Source organism: Pituophis catenifer, unplaced genomic scaffold (assembly GCF_029215685.1).
Source record: "Pituophis catenifer annectens isolate HBS135680 unplaced genomic scaffold, rPitCat1.0.hap2 SCAF_3, whole genome shotgun sequence".
Classification (NCBI taxonomy): domain Eukaryota; kingdom Metazoa; phylum Chordata; class Lepidosauria; order Squamata; family Colubridae; genus Pituophis; species Pituophis catenifer.
The window spans coordinates 53,214,175-53,233,882 of NW_027256883.1; the positions used below are offsets into that span (position 1 = coordinate 53,214,175).

At 44.1% G+C, this 19,708-nt stretch overlaps 1 protein-coding gene across 4 annotated transcripts in view; it reads left to right on the top strand.

Moving 5' to 3' along the window:
* Window positions 1–2,939: 2,939 nt before the first annotated feature.
* Window positions 2,940–19,708, top strand: part of ANKRD12 (ankyrin repeat domain 12) — an 86,013-nt gene continuing 69,244 nt past the window's right edge. For 3 of the 4 annotated variants that reach the window (XM_070940627.1, XM_070940629.1, XM_070940630.1), the window contains exon 1: window positions 2,940–3,109. The gene's annotated coding sequence lies outside the window, so the exon portion shown is untranslated. Of the gene's footprint in view, window positions 3,225–19,708 lie in introns of all 4 variants that reach the window. The other variant, XM_070940628.1, reaches the window with a different exon arrangement.

Below are 19,708 nucleotides of genomic sequence, written 5' to 3' on the forward strand. Positions count from 1 at the left end.
TGCAAATTCAAATTCATTTTATGTATGTATGTCTCAATGTGTGTGTGTATGGGATTTTATAATCAAGCTAATTCAATATTCAAAAAGATACCATTACTTTTTTCATGGATAAGAGGATTCTCTGGTTTTTATTTTGTTCTCATCTGAATTCTTTTTTATTGAGTGATTATATTTCAAAACCAGCTTTCTTTTAAGAAAATATAATTAATGAAGTTTTTAGGCCAAACCTAATGTAGTTTTAAGTCAGTATCAGTAGCAACTAGCTATAATTCTGATTAAGCAATCACTTTCCTTCTGAATAATTATTGTCACGTTCCCATTATATAAATTTTGATTGATATTCTGGGCATTATTTCATTGGTTTATATGAATATGATATTTTATAGATTGTCTTCCATCTAAAGTCTAAATTCTACAAAACTGAATGCATGTTGTGCTCATTGATCAGCGTGTAGTGTATATGACAACCTTTCAAGAATAGATACAAAATTATCATGCAAAGTTTTAAATGAAAATGGAATATAAAGAATTAAGCATTCTTTATTAAAGATTCCCATTTACGGGCGCTGTTCTTCTGATCAATGACAAAAATCATTTATGATACTGCTTTCAGTTATGCATGGGAACTGAAAGAGCAGAAAGAAAGAAATGGGAGAATATTATCTTGAGATATTAATATATCTTCAGAGATATTAATATTCAACTTCGTTGCATGTTGACATGACATGTTTGTTGTGGTCAAATGTGTATTATGGCAAACTATACTTTTCTATGCATTCTCTACACAACAAAATTAAAGAATCCTCTGCATATTGGGGGGATGAGAAAAAAAAAGAAACCTACATATTGTGAAGGTTTAGAAAAAGGGGATTACATAAGGATATAATAAAATAAAATCACTAATTTAAAAAAATCTGTAAACTGATAGATTAAACTATTCAGCATAATATCTCTATTTCTCATTCTCCAAAAGAAAACTACTAAATCTGTTAAAGAAGGAAATAATGCCTTGAATTATATTCAACTAAATCTGTGGCACATCTCCTTTTCTCATAAAATCTTTTGGAAAATTGAGGAATCCTCTGGAGGAAAATTAAGGGAATTCATGGATTGAATCTAAGTGAAAGTCTTACTGCAAAAAGAATAAGAAGCTTACATAACACTGAGTGAATCATGTTGATATTTAGGCTCTTTTTTTCTTGAAATTTTATATTTAAGAGGAATTATTCAGACCAAGATAATTTGATTTTTGTTCTTATTGGAGATTTGGTTTTTTTACTGTGACATGGGCAAACATCTAGGGTACATAAGAGAGGCAGTTTGGTATTAAGGCATCAAGCTACAAATTGGAGAATTCCAATATCCTGTTCTGCTTTAAACACAAAGCCAGCTGGGTGACAGCTTGGGCCAGTTGCGCTCAGTCCTAGAAAGATGGCAGTGGCAAACCAAGAAACTACAGGGGCTTGCCCAAGCATTACCAGGAATTAAAGCTTTCTTGAAGGCACACATTTATTATTTGTAAGGCCAAAAAAACTGAATGACCACTAGCTGGCAGCAATACAGTTAAACCCATAAATAATGTCTACTCTGTTACAATTAAAATTTTGCAATGAAATTAAAAGCAGCAGAGGTCTATCTGCTATGTTTGTTCCTGAATGCTGAAACGGAACAATCTTAATATAGACCTATTGCCTATAGATTTATTTGTATACTAATAGTGCTGTATACACCACCTTTTCAGATTCTAAATATAGAATTTTATGGTCCAAAAAGGAAAATATTTTTACTATATATTCATCCTAAATAGGCAAAAGGTCTTAATTTAACATAAGGGTAACTTCATAAATCTTCGTTTACACTTGTAACCTAGGACAACACTGTATCCACCAATCATTTTTAACTTAAGGCTAAATTTAATAATATGATATTTGATAACTTACCAACATACAGTATTTTGATTTAAATCTTAATTCTAAAGCCCATTTTTCTATATTCAAGTAGAGACAGGTAGAGATCACAATTAAAAACGCAAGAATGTTCCGAGCAGCCTTTCGGACTTGTAACGGCGGCGTCTACTCGAAAGTTTCCAACAGAAACCCGGTTGTTCGCGACACTTATTATTCAAGACAAGCAAACGGATTGCATGGAAGTCGGCCTACACTGACATGTCAATAGTGCACTGAGCTCCATTCGTGGATTTCACGCGTCCATCCTTCGAAAGGAAAAAAAAAACGGGGGGGAAAGGTCTGCAACAAGTACAAAGAAAAAAAAAGGACCCGAATGCGGTTTAACACCTGCTCCCGGACGGCTGTTTTATTAGGATGCAGCAGAGCTCCTCAAACCAGCCACGCATGCGTGCTCACTGTTTATTAAAAATTCACTGCGCCACCGTCCTTCCCAAAGCCCTTCCCTCGGGAAGGGAGTAACCTGAATGACCGACTCCTAAACGTGCTTCGGTACCTGTTCGAATCACCTGGACAAGCGAAGTCCGTAGATTCTTCTCTCCCCTCTACGCCTCTTTAACAGAACCACCCCTGCCCCCGCCGCCGGTATTTCGAGAAAGTTCTAGCCGCACCACCCAAGAAGAGAAGATGATCTCGACGCTTGCGCACTAACACTTTCTCCGCCCTCTAATCGTAACCGTGCCCGTTATTCTTTTTTTTTTTTTCTCCTTCTGGTCGGTGGCTATGTTAAGAAACGACTTAAATTACTGCCGCGGAATCCCTAGAAACGCTAAGAACGGGCAATTGTGACGTCGGCCTTTGCTCCGAATTCTCCTCACCTCCCTTCGCCTCGCTAATGCTCACGACCGCACCGCGTGTCTACCCGTTCCTCTCGCCCGACTCCCGTCACGTGAATGGCGTTTCCACCAATCCGGTAGGCGAGTGACAAACCGACATACTGACGGACTTGAGGGGGGGGGGAAGAGGCGAGGAAAAGGGGAGCGACTGAACTGAGGGGAAGGGGTGTCGTCCAAACCCGACTGTTACCGTAGCTGTTGGAACGGGGTTGGAACTCGGGGCGCCGCTCACTGGCAGCGGGTGGCTGAGCAGCCTGGAAAGGACAGCCCGTCTTGTCAGGAGTCGTCTCTCTCTTCCGCTGAGGAAAGGTAAAGAGAGGAAGAAACTGCCAGTGTCGCTACCGCAGATTCGGGTCCGGGGAGGGGGAATGAAGGCGGCGGCGGCAATTACGTGGATGACACCCTCGGTTAATATCGCTGTGAGGTGAGGGGGGGAAAGAGGTGGCGGGAATAAAAACAGCCGCGGTGGGGTTTTAACGCTGCTCCGAGATTTTCAATTTCGCTTCCTTCTGCCATATATAGATATATACGTGTCTGTCAAACTCGCTCCTTTCTGCAAATGTGGCTGTTTTTCTGAGGTAGTGAGCGTGTATGTCCGCCCCTCTTCAGCCCCAACCCGGTCTATACATGGATGCGATGGATGGATGGACGTCGGTGTGTGTATATTATTCGTGCCTATGTATGTGTGTGTGTGTCCGTGTGTGTGTGCTCACAAGCGCGTGTACGTGTGCGGACCTGGGTCAGTGCACAGACTACCGTGGTGCACCCCGCGAATCGCCCCTTCTTGGGGTCCTGGGTGTTGTGTACTGAGCGGGAGTCGTTTTGCTCCGCTGTGTTTCCCCCCCGGAGCGTTTGAGAGGAAGAGAGAACACTCCTCCTGCTTCCCACCCCCTTTCTTGCATTGCCTTTCCTCGTAATGGAGGTACTGCAGCCGGTTTGCCTTCCTAGAACGGGCACGAATCCTTCTCGGCTCTCCCGACACGCCTTCTCTCAGCCTCCACGAAAAGGCTTGCATTCTCTGGAACGGTCGCTCCGGAGGCAGCAATCCCCAAGCTTTCTGGCGCTCCCAGCCTGTCACCTTTGGCGCGGCTGCAGCTGGAGCCATGGCTGCCGCTGCTGTCACTACTTCTCCGTGCTTGTGGGCTGGTCCCTGATACGCGTTTTCTCTCCGCGTTCCTCATCGTATACGGTACTAAGGCTTCTGCGTTTAAAAGTAGGGTAATTCATAGCTATCCTAGCGCTGCTAACTCCCGAGTTTTCTGGTCTGCAGCATTGTCAGCCCTTTTTTAAAAGGAAGAGGCGGTGGTTAGCGGGCGCGCGCGCGCCCCCGCCCGTGAGTGTTTGCGTACATTTCTACAGGCTGCTGAGAGGGGGTGAAAAAAAAAAAAGAGAAAGCATAAACGGTGTTTCTAGAGCTTACGGAAATAGTTATTGCCAGCATCGTTCTGATGGACAGTGTGTGCTAGGAGCAAAAGAGTATTTAAAAACTGCGCCTTAAGTTCAGACAAGCCGGTTAGCCTAGTTTGGTACAAGACATGTGTCTCTTGGCTGGATCTTAAGATGGAATAAAATATTTATATTTTTCTGTTATATATTAAATAGCTTTCTGTTTCTTGCTTGACTTTTGCCAGTGCTAACATTCTTATTTAACCTTTAAAATTGAAACGACTTGAACATTAAAGAAAGGAAAAGAAAAAGAAGTGCACTCTGGCTAAAAATGGCCAGAGTTTTGAGAGTGAGAAAAATAGCATATTGAGAATCATGGAGTTTGGTGAACGTGGATAAGACTATTAGATATTTCTATGTGTTTTCAGACAAAACACTCTTCAAATTTGCCACAGTGAATACTTAATGCAATTATACTGAAATTATATAGTAATGAATTATGTAATTAATAAATATACCTGGAAGACAGGAAGTGTTGCAGAAGATTTAATTAGCTCTCACTTGGTTCTGTGCCTCACACAAGCCATTACTTTTGGATCATACTGACTGAAAATAATTGCAGATGTCACAGATGTATAATGGTAATTGACTGGTCTTTGAGGTGGTCCTTTATCTGGTTCCAGAAATTCCACACAGAAAGTTGCTGTTTCTTTTTATACTGAAAATAGGGGAAGTCTCTTCCCCTGAAATACATACATATCTATTATTTGGGAATACATACATCTATATATAAGAACCACTTGTTTATCTGTTGTCCTAAATGAAAGGTTTCCTTCCTTTTGCTCACAAACATTCTGGAATTTTTTGCTTCTCATCCTTTTCCTTACTAGTCATCTTGACCTGTAAATCACACAGAAATTTGGTTAGCTGTAGAATAGGGTGCAAGGTGTAATGTTTTGTATATGATAGATACTGGCAGGGGTGAAGTCCCTACCAGTTTGGAAGTGCATGCGTCGCATCACGTGTGTGCGCAGATCCTCTACACATGCGGAAACCCTTCTGTGCATGTGCAGAGGGTAAAAAACAGGTTACTTCCTGGTTAAAACCAGGAAGTAACTATGACTGGGCAGGTGGGCGGAGCCTCATGCTGCCACCACTACTGGTTCTCAGAACCACCCGCCGCCATCGCTACCGGTTCGGCCAAACCAGTCCGAACTGGTAGCATTTCACCCCTGGATACTGGTAATTGTATGCCACATGGCATGATGGAAAATGTCATACAATGTTGGCAGTATTTCAACTGGCAGAAGAAAATGAGATTATAAATGACATGGTAATTGCCAGATTGGACCAGAAAAGGTAACTCAGGGTTGATGACAGGTAGAACTGCACTTAATCTTCTGTTTCCTCAGTTGAGCTCTTTTCAAGATTGTTATCCAAAGTCCTAATCATAAGTGTGTTAGATTATTGCATTATATTTGCATTTGAAATTGTTATTTAGCCATACATAAATGTATTTGGGGGGAAAGTTTGGTAATTTCAGTTTGAGACTAATATTCATATAGAGATAAAGTATATGAATAGTTGTAAGTAGGCCAAGAAGGTTTTACCAGCTGTGTAAATCAACCCACCCACCCCTGAGATGAATGCTCCCTCATTCTGCTGTCAGAATCAGTAACATGGACTACTGCACCACAACATAAATATGTGCTGGAATAATGGAAAAATGATTCAGTATTTCTGATAATCATGCTTGTGGTTAAGAATATTCATTCTTATTTATTCTGAATACTATTCATATCCATTCTAGAAAATATTCTACATCTACAGGAAAAGTATTTCACTCTACTTAAAAGATTAGGTAGATGGTATGGAAGTACTTTTGGATCCATTATTAACATTAGAGTCTTAAAGGTCTCAGGGGCTTTTACAGCTATTTATTAAAATAAAATTAGAGCTTGTGACCAGTTTATTTTGTAATAATTATTTTGTAAATAATTATTCAATTATTCATAGCTTTCTATGGACAATTACAATGATTTATTTGCAACTGTGTCTTTGGAAACTGTAAAAACTAAGGTTCATTCAAATCAGCATCTATGCCATCTGGACTGACAGGTGCAAAATATATTATTTTGTTGCTTTGCAGTGTGTCTATAGTCCATTTCCAAACCCAGTTCAAAGTACTAGTGTTCAATTTACTAGCACTAAATGGTTTAGTAACTTAGGAACCTCTAATATTTACCTATTTGGATTCTAGTGATCTCTGTATAAAGCTTCTCTCCAAGTACCTTTGCCAAATTAAGTGAGGCAGATAATCACAAGAAGGGCCTTTTTAGGACAGGTGTTTTGTTTATGAAACCTGAAAACAAACCTGGAAAACTTTGATACCTTATTGTGTATCTTGAGCAATCATTTTATTCTGATTTGTAGTATTGTTATTCTTTGTTACTATTCTTTGTTTTTCTCTCTATGGGTGATGTAGAAAGGTAGCATACAAAATAAATCTAATAAAATATTGAGATTATTGTATTAACCAATTTAAAATTGTTGCCAAGATGAAGGATAATTACTCCATTTATAGGCTAGCTTTTTAAAATAAGCTTTAGATTTGCTTTCTTCTCCTCCCTTAATTATGTATTTTGATTCATGGACACAATTTCTGCATGTCTATTAATGATTGTGAAAGCACCATGAGTATTGACTTTTGCTTACAAATGCATTTTAGTTAGTAAGCAAATCTGGAAATACAGAATCCAGAAATAAGTATAATCGACTATGCAATTCAAATATAGACTATTCCAGATCTCAATAATTGGATAAAAATGCCAAATGCTGTCTGACTGTGTCACAAATAAAATAATAATTGGCATATTAATTACAATATATTGGTTTTCAACTAAAAAGGATGTTTAAAACCCAGAAGTATAAAACGGAATTTCTGATCTAAATACTGCAAATTCATTATAATATTTTCTAAATTTATAAATTTCTGTAGGACTACTCTGGTCAACATACAAAGATACTAGACAAGATGATTTGCAAAATAAGTAAATATTTTTAATTGATTTTTACAGTGTTTGTACCATTAACATCTTAAATTTATCTGATCGTACTTACGTGAAATCCAAATATGATCATATTAAACATAGACCTTTCCATATCACTATGATTTTGTGGTATTAGAACCCCAATTAGCATACTATCTCCACAAGAGTATACAAGAAAAGCATTACCTGTAATTAAGTTTTTCTGTTTATTTTTTCTGTTCCTGTAAAAGTTATTATTTTCTTCAATAATGTGGCCCTTCTTCCTCCTTATGTATTAGAGTGAGGTGGATGTTTTTGTCTAATCGTCTACCTTTTGGCATACTATTTCAAGTTCTCATCATATCACTTCATTTTCCACAGAACTAATTTATTGATTTGTTGATTCATTAATTCATCTAACTATTCTAGTGCCACTGTAAATTTTGGGTCCTAATTTAATTTTCCCTTCTTTTCTAATAACCTCCTTTCAAAGACCAGAGGTAAAATCTATCTAAGCTCTAAAATGCTATCCACTCTTCGTCTTCCCTGCTCAATCATGTTACTTGGATGTTTTATTGACAAACAACAAATTGATCGATTGGCATATGGGAGAAAAAACAAAACACCCCCCCCCATGCATCAAGCTACTTTCTTCTTTATCTTCTGGCCATTTTCAACTGAATTTCTTTGGAAAGAGCTAAATATTCCTTTCTCATTTGGTTTGTAATTTGTTACATGTAGAACATATGAATTGGTAGCAGACATTTTGAGTTAATGTAAGGTAAGAATGGTGCATTATGGGAAAGTGTAGCAAAACTGTGCTGATATTCAGTTTGCATAGGGGTGTCAAACTGGCAGCCCACGGGCTGGATGTGTCATGTGCAGACCACGCCCACCCCGGCTCCACAAAGGCAAAAAACATTGTGATATGTCACGTGACACGATCGAGTTTGACACCCATGAGTTAGCAGGATAATGACATGTAGAAGGAAAGCAGGGAGTTCCATGGATTGGTCAATTTTAGATCAATTATCTAAGTTTTCGGATTTTTCCACTGATTAGAAACAGGTAATGAGGCTTACTTCATAAAATAAACATGCACCTTGAGGTCAAACATTCTAAATGCCTGTATGATATAATAAGTCATGCAACCTTATGTTTAAACATTCACCTGGCAGCCAGAAATGATAAAGTATTTTATATAGATGACTATACTGGAAGAATATAGTCATCTATATAGTATAGTACAAGCAGTCTTTGATTTACAATAGTTCATTGATTGACCATTCAAAGTTACAACCTGACTGAAAAAAAGTGACTTAAAACTGTTTTGCACATGACCATTGCAGCATCCCCATGGTCACATAATCAAAATTAAGATGCTTGGCAACCGGTTCATATTTATAATGGTTGCAGTGTCCTCGGCAGTGGTGAAATCTTCCGCGGGTTGCCACCAGTTCGCTGTCCATGCTGGCTAATGGGGGTGTCTACAAATTAAGCTAAGCAAAAAGCAAAACAAAACATCACATTATGACCTTTACAACATTTAAAGATATTTAGAGGGATATGCAAAAACATTTCGAGAACTTTGGAACAACATCAGAACAGTTCCAGTTAGATCTGAACAACCCATTTCAAATGACAGTTGAAGTAACAACTCTTTTCAGCTCGAAATATTTTGAATTCAAAATATTCTACACATATGTACTGTTTAAATTTAAATCTAGTTTTTCCCCAAACTCAGTGGTTTTGTTTTTAGATAGAAAAATATAATGGAAGTTAGTCTCTCTCCCTGAGATAAAGTGAAATATTTTTTTAAAAATATGTATGCTTTCATATATTTATTTTAATTCAGATTCTGTTGTACACTGACTAGAATTCCTTTCATTTTAAACAGTTATTTTATTTGTACTTTTAGAAACTATGAAATATTTTAATTTAATTTAATTTAATTAATTCAATTTATATGCCGCCCCTCTCTGAAGACTCAGGGCGGCTCACAATACATTTTAAAAAATCATTATAAAAAACATTTAAAAATTAAAAACATTAAAAACTCATTCACGCCATTCATGGCCGGATCTCACCAGATCACAAGAGCGAGATCAACAGCCCCAGGCCTGCCGGAAAAGCCAGGTCTTCACTGCTTTTCGGAAGGTCAATAGGGTGGGGATGGTCCGGACCTCAGGAGGTAACTGCTTCCAGAGAGCTGGGGCAGCCACAGAGAAGGCCCTCCCCCATGGGCCCTTCAGCCGGCATTGTTTAGCTGACGGGACCTGAAGGAGACCAACTCTGTGGGATCTTACCAGTCGCTGGGAGCTATGCGGCAGAAGGCGGTCTCGAAGCCATGTAGGGCTTTAAAGGTAATAACCAACACCTTGAATTGTGACCAGAGGCCAATAGGGAGCCAGTGCAGCTCGTGGAGAATTGGTGTAATGTGGGTGTACCTAGATGCACCCACAACAGCTCGCGCGGCTGCGTTCTGGACCAACTGTAGTCTCCAAACACTTTTCAAGGGTAGCCCCATGTAGTGCGCCTTGCAATAATCTAACCGTGAGGTGACAAGGGCATGAGTGACTGTGAGGAGAGCCTCCTGATCCAAGTAGGGTTGCAATTGGTGCACCAGGCGAACCTGTGCAAAGGTCCCCCTAGCCACAGCTGTCAGATGTTGCTCTAATCTTAGCTGTGAGTCTGGGAGGACACTCAAATTGCAAGCCCGTTCTGAGGAGGACAATTACTCCCCCCCCAGAACCAAGGATGGACAATCAACATAGTCTTTAGGAGGCAATACCCACAGCCACTTGGTCTTGTCTGGGTTAAGTTTGAGCCTGTTGACTCCCATCCAGACCCTCACAGCCTCCAAGCACTGGCACATCACATCTACCGCATCACTGAATTGATGCGGGGTAGAGATATACAGCTGGGTACCATCCGCGTATTGTTGATATCTCACCCCGTGTCGTTGGATGATCTCACTCAGTGGCTTCATGTAGATGTTAAATAGAAGGGGAGAGAGGACTGAGCCCTGAGGCACCCTGCAAACGAGAGGCCTAGGGGTCGACCTCTTTCTTCCTACCAACACCGACTGTGACAGACCAGAGAGATAGGACGAGAACCACCGTAACACGGTGCCTCCCACTCCCAGCTCCCTTAGTTGTCCCAGAGGGATGCCATGGTAAATGGTATTGAAAGCCACTGAGAGGTCAAGTAGCACCAAGATGGAGGAATGACCCCCATCTCGGGCTTGCCAGAGATCATCCATCAGCGTGACCAAAGCAGTTTCCGTGCGGTAGCCAGGCCTGAAGCCAGACTGAAAAGGGTCTAGATAATCTGTTTCCTCCAATGACTGCAGGAGCTGAAGTGCCACCACTTTCTCTACAACCTTTCCCACAAAGGGTAGGTTGGAGACTGGACGAAAGTTCTTTAATTCTGCTAGATCCAGGGAAGGCTTCTTGAGAAGGGGTCTTACAACCACTTCCTTTAATGGTTGCGGGAAGGCCCCTTCCCTCAAGGACGCGTTAACTAAAGCCTGGAGCCAGCCTCGTGTCACCTCCCTGCTGGCCAAAACCAGCCAGGAGGGGCAGGGTCCAACAAACAAATGGAGGAACTCATCGCTCCTACAGCCTTGTCCACTTCCTCAGGAGTCACCGGCTCAAACTCATCCTACACAATAGGACTAAGACCTGCCCCCGTCATCTCGGTCAGAATTGCCCAATCAGAGTCCAGGTCCATCCGAATCTGAGCGACTTTATCCGACAGAAACTGCACAAACTCCTCAGCTCTACCCTGCAAGGGCTCCCCCACTCCCTACATTAAGGAGGGAGTGAGTAATCCTAAATAGGGCAGCTGGGCGCGAATCAGCGGATGCAATAAATGCGGGAAAATGCGAACATTTTGCCGCCCGTATACATTTCTTTTTAATGATTATTTCATAATATATCAAACATACAACCAATTCTTTGTAAACTATCCAAAATGTTTCTTTCACAAACATTGTTAGAAATAATGTATTTAGGATAGACATAGATGTTCCCTTGTCAGAGGACTTGGAAAAGCCGTGTAGGTACTGTTTTCTATATTCAGAAAATATAGTGTGGGTGTGGAGCAAAACTTCTTCAAAATCCAATTTCCTGCATAATAAACATCTTCTCTTTATTAGATTTAGCTTTGGAAAGTGTAGGATTTCACAAAAAAGAACTAAGCAGAATTAAGATTTTTGCTTCACTATGCATCATGTATTGGCTGTGCATCATGGTTGATGAGCTGATTTTGAATTTTGTGGAATATAAATTTGCTTCAATTTCATTGCTGATTCTAAAGAAACTGCTGAATTTTGTGTGAAATGTAAGATACAGTATTTTAAATTTTTTGGAGAAGTTTTCAATCAGTAATGACTTGAAATGTTTGTATCTGAGTGTGTTGAATTCTGGAATGTGTTATTGATAGTGGTGATGCTATCTTATATTTTTTCAATTTGTAATATGTCTGCAAATGCAGATTTTAAAAAAGGTATTTCCAAATGTTGGATCTCTGTTTAATTTTTTTGTAAATGAAAAAAGGTTTGCAAAGCATAATTAAATCCAATAATAAGACGTTATTGAAGATTAGCAGTAACTAACTTTTAAAAACTGCAGGACCCTCAATAGCAGGGGTGTCAAACTCAATTTCATTGAGGGCCACATAAGGGTTGTGTTTGACCTTGGGGGCGTGGGGTGTGTGTGGCCAGGGAGGCGTGGCCAGCTCAATGTCATTTGTATCGGGGACACCTGTGATGGCCTGGGTGGGGCTGGGGACATCTTCCTGCAGCCCTCCGCCAATGAAAACTGCCCTCCCAACCTCTATTTTCGCTGGCAGAGAGCTGGAGGAAGCCGTCGCAGCTGAAAAGAAAGCCCAGGAGGGCCTCATGCGGCCCTGCTGAGCTCCGTTTTTACTGGCAGAAGCACCACAGGCTGGTCCTTTGCTATTTCCAGGTCGGCCCCACGGGCCAGATCTAAGTACCCCATGGGCCAGATTTGGCCCATGGACCTTGACTTTGACACCCCTGCTCTATCATACTTGTCTTCACTTTGGACTTGGTGATAGTAATCTGATAACTATAGTTCTGTGTTTATTAAACAACCAACAAAGGTAATTTTTCTCCAATATGTTTTCTCTTGTTTAATATTCAAAGAAACAACACTTATGTTGCTCCCCATATTTGTTGTGTGAGCAATCTGTTGCAAAATGTTCTGGCATTTTCCAGTGTGATGGTAATTGTGTGAAGCTTCCAAAATAACATTGGCTGAACTATTTTTTTCTATTTACAAACATTGCATTAAACAAGTAATAAAATAAAAATAATTTTAATTTGCATTCTAATTAATTTTAAAACATGTGTAAAACATGTTTTATAATGTAAATATTTTCCAGCCATTTTAAATATAATACCATGGTAATATATATAAAGAAAGTAACTCCCACTTAGGAAAATGAATACGGCAATAATAGTTGTAAGAATGTTTAAACAAAAATAGCCAGTTTTTTTTAAAAAAAACCCTTTCCTTGCATTAATATATACTGCATAGTTATACAAACTTTGGCATTTCAAAATTTGATAATTTTAGAATATATATTCTACCTGTATTGTGTTCAATTTAGAGATAAGTTTTTTAAAACAAGGACACAGATTTTGGTATGATTTACTCCCAAACAATATTATTCAATTTTATGGCCAGACATTCAACATAACACTGAGTTTAGTATGTTCATTGATTGATTGGTGTTATGACCATATCAATAAAATAAAATAAAGGTAAAATACAAGGTCTATTTACAAGATGAAACAGGTAAAAGAAAACTCAATAATAAATATATGTGCTTAATACAAACATCAATGTTCAGATAAACACATTGCCTTTACTCAGTACACCAATCTATTTAATATAATAGATCATTGATGGTTAACCTTTATGGTGCTGAGTGCCCAAAGCATGCGCGTGAATCCACATGTGCATGCCTGAACCCCCAAAATGCAATGCGAGCACCCCCGTGCATGTGCCCTGCCCCCGTGCATGCACGTGCGTTCCCTGTGCATGCGTGTGTGTTTCCCGCACATGCCCACTGCATATTCCCCCCACACCCCATTTTGGCTTCCAGGTTGGTGCAGGAGGCTTTCCAGGCCCAAAATGGTGGAGTGCAGGGGACCTTGCGCTGTGCCCCCATGCCCCGTTATGGCTTCCAGGTTGGTGCACGAGGCCTTCCAGGCCCAAAACAGGGCATGAGGGGCGCACGCGCGAACCCCCAAAATGCAATGTAAGCGCCCTGCGCATGCACCTCGTCCCCCGCACATGTGGCTCACACCCTCGCACATGAGTGGCAGAAACCTGGCTGGCAGGAGCCGCATGTCCATGCGCGGTGTAGCTGGGCTGGGGGAATGGCTGGCATGCCTGCAAGGAGGGCTCTGCGTGCCACCTGTGCTATAGGATCGCCATCACGGTAATAGATTCTTAGCTGAATTGTGTATAAACTTAGCAGTTCTGATAATAATGCATATGTTAGAGCCCAAGAGGAAATAGGACAATCAGGTCCCAGGGGATTGTTCTTTCAAGTAGGGATTTTAGATATCTACAGATAAAAGGGACCTACAGTTGACAAATAAGTCTTTTTGATGGGTAGGGTTTTACACCACTATACACTTTCAATTAGGTTTTGAATAGAGTTCAAGATTTTGCCCCTCATCCACATGTCCACCACACGTCCAATCAGGTATCGTCTGGAACAGAAGATACCTTCTCATCCTTCTCAACACAGCTGCAGGGCACAATGGTCTTGACTTTCTATAAAGAATTTTATTTTGACTACATATCTTCTTCACTCTATACAATCCCCACTCCCAATTTCCCACAGTAGAATTTGTGGCAGGCCTGAAGCCTGAAGGCACAAAGGTAGAAAGATGGCTTCCAGGTCTGACAGGCTGCCCCCCCTCAGAAAAGACATATGTCCTGGAAAGAGAATAATACAGGGGGTTAATCATATTCCTAACCCCCCCCCCGGGGGACCCTTTGGCTTGTCCAGGTACTTGTCATGGAATTGTTTGACTAGCCTATCTGCTTTCATATTCCAACACTTGACCCAGGTAGCTCCAGACAAAGGGTACCCTTTCCAGTGTACTAAGTTGTAATTGACCGCTATATAGCCTAGAATCTAATATTCTCCGCATAGTAGGGGAACGGCTGTCACCTTGGGGTCCGACAGTGCCATGCATCATGTGACCGAGTCTACAAATTAGCTGAGCTCCGCCCTCCAATCCAGTGTTTCGACTCGGTCTATGCTGGCCGGTCGTGTCTCCCTGTTGAGCTACCTCCTTTGCCTTTGCTTAAGCCTAGTTTGTTTATTTTTTTCCTTTTTTCCCTTTTTTTTACTGCTGTTTATTGTTTTTACTCTATTTTTATCGTCAGCGCTGCGTTCTGCCGCTTCGCGCTCCCCTCAGCCATCGGGTTGAGCGCGGCGGCGCTTTTTGCGCGCGCTTTTCAGCTGCAGCCTTCACCATCGGGTAAGACTCTCAATTTGAATTTGGCGCTGCTGCTTCTAATTGAGGAGAGCGATCCGGGATCGCGATTCGGCCTTTGTGGGTCTGCGATCGAACTTCTCTCCCTCCCAGCCTCTGCTCTCCTGCTCTCTGCCGCCTGCCGCTTTAACAGCCCTTCGGCTGGCGGCATTTTTGAATTGATTGACAGTCCGGACTGATTTGCATTGGCCGCGATCGCAGTAATAGCCTTGAGCTAGCGATCCCTCTATTGCCGCCTGGATCGCTGAGTTAGCGATTACCTTTTTTTTTCTATTTTTTATTACTTTGGATCTGAGGCTTGCCTTTTCCTACTCAGGACAGCGGCGGCGTCCCGTTATTAGTGTCGGCGGCCATTTTGACCTATTTGTTTCCAGACAGAGCTTTTTTCTAAAATGGCGGCTAGACATCAATCGGTTTCAAACCAGTCCAGCAGAGCTTCCAAAAGGCCTGCCCATGATGATCCCTTGGAGGGCCCCGCTCCTAAGCAGTCCAAATCTCATAGGGGCAAAAGTAGCAAGTCTGGCTCTTCATCTGCTAGGGATGAGCAGAGGCGCCACAAGGCCATTGAAAAGGCCTTTAGCAAGGCGGTGGCCCAATCCAACCCTAGTGACCCAGTGGTCTCCTCGAGGGCTCGGTCTCCTGTTCCTTCGCTGGCGTCCTGTACCGCCCGGGAGCTTTCACCGGATGGCTCGTTTTCAGCTGAACCGCCTCATGTGCCTGGCGCTGAGCCTCTCTTTCAAACAATTTCGGTTCCTGAGGCTCCCCAAGGGATGATCAGGGATGCTCCCGTTCCGATGGCTTCTTCAGGGGTTTCGGCCCCTTCCATTCCAGAGAATTTCGAACTCATGCTGGCCAGGTTTATCAAACAGGGATTGGCCCAATGTATGCAGCAGGGCGACATCATTCCTACACCTCAGCCTTTACAGCGTCACCCATTGGACCCGGCTGGGGATTCCGTGTCTGAACAAGACCTAGCAGAGTCTATGGTTTCTCCGGATCACGCATCTCTGTCTGAGGTGGATGAGGTTCCTGATTCGGCCCTTTCCGATGATGAGGGACTGGCCCCTGATCAATCTCCGTTTATTGGTCTTTTCAAGCCTCAACTTTTCCGCTCCTTATTACGCAAAGCCATTGTGACTACCCGTTTGGGCACTGTCCCTTCCGTTCCACCGGATTCCGTTGTTCCTGACCCGGCTTCAGCGGTCTTTGCAGAGCCTACGGTGGATCCGGAAACCATCCCGGCTCCCAAACTTTTCTTAGATGTGCTCCAACGCCAGTGGAACTTACCTGGGGCTGGACCCAGCCCTAACAGCCTTGACAAGAGACTGTACAATTCTGCTCCCGCTCTTGCGGATTTACTGCAGCCTCCTGCAGTAGACGCTCCAATAGTGGCTCTTTGCAATTCTGCCCGTCCCGCTGGCCCTCCAGAGGACTCTTTGCGTCCAGAAGATCGCAGAGCTGAGAAGGTCCTGCTCAAGGGTCACCAGGCAGCTGCCTGGGCCGTCAAGGCCTCGTCCTCGGCTTCATTCTTCAACAGAGCCGCCTTATTATGGATCAAACAAGTTCAGGATCGCATTCAACCTGCCGATTCTCGTTCCCGGCAGGATTTGAACAAGATTGCAGCTGCATTGGAGTATTCAGCAGACGCCACTCTCAATGCGACCAGATTTGCAGCTAAGGCCTTAAGTTCCAACGTTACATCGCGCCGTCTTCTGTGGCTCCGCAACTGGAACGCCGACATGCGGAGCAAGTGGCAATTAGCTTCTGCGGCCTATACTGCAGGCTCCTTGTTCGGGCCCCCGTTGGAACCTCTCCTGGTTGAAACTAGAGACCGACGCAAGATTCTTCCCTCGGTTTCCAGACGAGCGGATTCTCGGTTTTCGGCTATTCCTCGGACCCAGTCCTTTCGTGCTTCCGATCCCGCTCCTTACCAACACCGCTTCCAGCGTCCCTTTCCGGCGAGATTCCAGTCCCAGGATTCCCAGGTTAGACAGGGAAATAGATTCTTCCCTAAGCGTTCGTTCAGGGGGGGCAGGGGTCGCTTCCAGCGTAGATCCCGCTAATTCTGCCCCCATTGGGGGACGCTTGTCTCTTTTTCTCCATCAGTGGGAGGTTTCTACCTCTGATGCCTGGGTTCTATCTACTATTAACTCGGGGCTTTATCTAGAGTTCCTTTCTACTCCCCCCTCTTTTTTCCTTCCCTGCCCTGTTCCACGGGATGTTTCTAAGAGGGCCTTAGTGTCTTCAGCCATTTCCCATCTTCTGGACTTAAGGGCTGTCCAGAAGGTTCCTCGAGAGGAGTGGGGCCAGGGTTTCTACTCCCGCCTTTTTCTTGTAAAGAAATCCTCGGGGGGTTGGCGTCCCATTCTAGATTTGAAGGCTCTGAACCGGTACATTACTTACCGCCGGTTCAAAATGCATTCCTTGTCCACCATTTTGGAATGCATTCGCCCAGGGGATTGGCTCTCCTCTATAGATTTAACCGAGGCATACCTCCATATCCGTATCGCCCCTTTCCACCGTCAATATCTCCGTTTTAGTTTTTTGGGACAGCATTATCAGTATAGGGCCCTCCCCTTTGGGTTGTCGTCCACCCCGAGGGTCTTCACTAAGGTTATGGCCGCTCTCATCGGGCATATCCGGACCCTTTCTATTCGTATACAATTTTATTTGGACGACATTTTGGTTCAGTCCTCGTCTTTCCCTTCAGCTCAACGGGAATTAGAGCTGGTTTTATCCACCTTGCAGGCTCATGGCTTCTCGATTAACTGGTCCAAGAGCCAACTGGTACCTAGTTCCCGTATCCTTCACCTAGGGGCTACTATAGACTCAGTTTCTTCATTAGTTTTCCTTTCCCCAGAACGTCAGGTTAGTCTTTCCGCATTGGCTTCTCAGTGTTTAGCAGAGGGTTCCTGTTCTGTTCTTAAACTGTCCCGTTTGTTGGGGAAAATGGTCTCCACCTTTGGAATAGTTCCCTGGTCTCAATTGCACAGCAGGCAGCTCCAGTGGTTCCTGCTTCCTCACCAACGGGCCGGCTGCAGTTCCTCGCTCATTCTCCTGCGGTTGCCCCCTCAAGTGGCCTCATCCCTGCGGTGGTGGACTTCCGACGCCCTTGCCCGGGGCAGTTGCTTTCGCGAACCCCATCGTCTTTCTTTAGTGACCGATGCCAGCCTTCGGGGCTGGGGGGCACATCTGCTACAGCATCAGGCTCAGGGCCTCTGGACTGTGCGAGAACGTCGAAACAACATCAACTTCTTGGAGCTGCGGGCTGTCCGCTTGGCATTCCTTCGTTTCCAGCACCTAGTGGAGGGCAAGGATATTCTGGTCCTGACGGACAATATTTCCACAAAAGCCCATCTAAACAGACAGGGGGGGACTCATTCCAGTTTACTTCTAGCGGAGTCTCTACGCCTCGGCTTCTGGGCCGAACGTCATCTTCGGTCTCTAAAGGCGGACTACATCACAGGAGCTTCGAACGTCCAGGCGGACGCCCTCAGTCGCCACGTTCTAGATCCCGGAGAATGGAGTATTCCTCAGCTCCTGTTTCAGGACATCACGAACAGGTTTGGGACTCCTGTTGTCGATTTATTCGCCACCTCTTCGAATCACCGGGTTCCCCGGTTCTTCTCCCGGTATCCGGACCCTCGGGCGGAGGCCACAAACGCCCTCCGCAGTCCTTGGCCGTCCGGCCTACTCTATGCATTCCCCCCTCTGCCTCTCCTGGCGCGGGTGGTTCGGAAGCTCCTGGACGAGAGGGCAGAACTGATCCTCATTGCCCCTCACTGGCCTCGTCAACCGTGGTACGCGGACCTTTGCTCCCTGTCCATAGCGACTCCATGGCGCATTCCTCGACACACTCTATCCCTCTCCCAAGGTGTTCTTCAACATCCGGACCCGACGAGCCTCCAGTTAACCGTTTGGAGGCTGAGCGGCGCCTGTTAGCCGACGCTGCAGGTCCTCCGCGGGTCATTTCCATTATGCAGGCGGCCCGCCGCGGTTCGACTACGAGAATATATGAGGGAACCTGGAACGCTTTCTCCTCCTGGTGTAGCCGCTCGGGGATAAATCCGATGTCGACCTCAATCATTGTGGTCCTTTCCTTCCTTTTGGAGGGGTTTGACGCTGGATTGGCCCCTTCCACTCTGCGTCGCCAGGTGGCGGCTCTTTCAACGGTTTTGACTTGTGGATCCAAAGAATCTCTCGCCCGTCATCCTCTCATCAGAACTTTCTTGCGAGGAGCGTCCAATTTACGGCCCCCGGTGGTCCATCGGTTTCCGACGTGGAATTTGAATTCAGTTCTCAGGGCTCTATCAGACTCTCCCTTTGAGCCCCTCCGGGAGGTCTCTCTGCGGTTTATGTCCTTTAAAGTTTTGTTTTTGGTGGCAATCACATCGGCTCGTCGTATATCCGAGTTGGGAGCTCTTTCAATTCGCCAGGATCTTTGTATTTTCCACAAGGACAGAGTGGTGCTCCGCCTTGACCCGGCCTTCCTGCCCAAAGTCAATTCCCTTTTTCATCGGTCTCAGGAACTGGTCCTCCCTAACTTTTGTCCTCGCCCTTCTCATCCCCTCGAACGATCATGGCATACTCTAGATGTACGACGAGCCCTCCGCATCTACCTTTCTCGGACTGCTTCATTCCGTAAAACGGAGGCACTGTTCGTGTCCTTTCAGTCGGATTCCATTGGATCCCGCGTCTCTGGGTCTACCCTAGGTCGTTGGATTCGGGCTACTATTGCAACCGCTTACCAACGGCTTCGTCTACCTGTGCCTCCTCGGATTACGGCTCACTCGACTCGGAGTGCAGCGACTTCGGCAGCCTGGGCTACCCGCGCTTCGGTGGATGAGGTGTGCCGAGCGGCCACCTGGACGTCTATCACGCCCTTTATCCGGCAATACAGAGTTGATTCGTTTGCTTCTTCGGATGCTGCCTTCGGCCGGCGAGTCT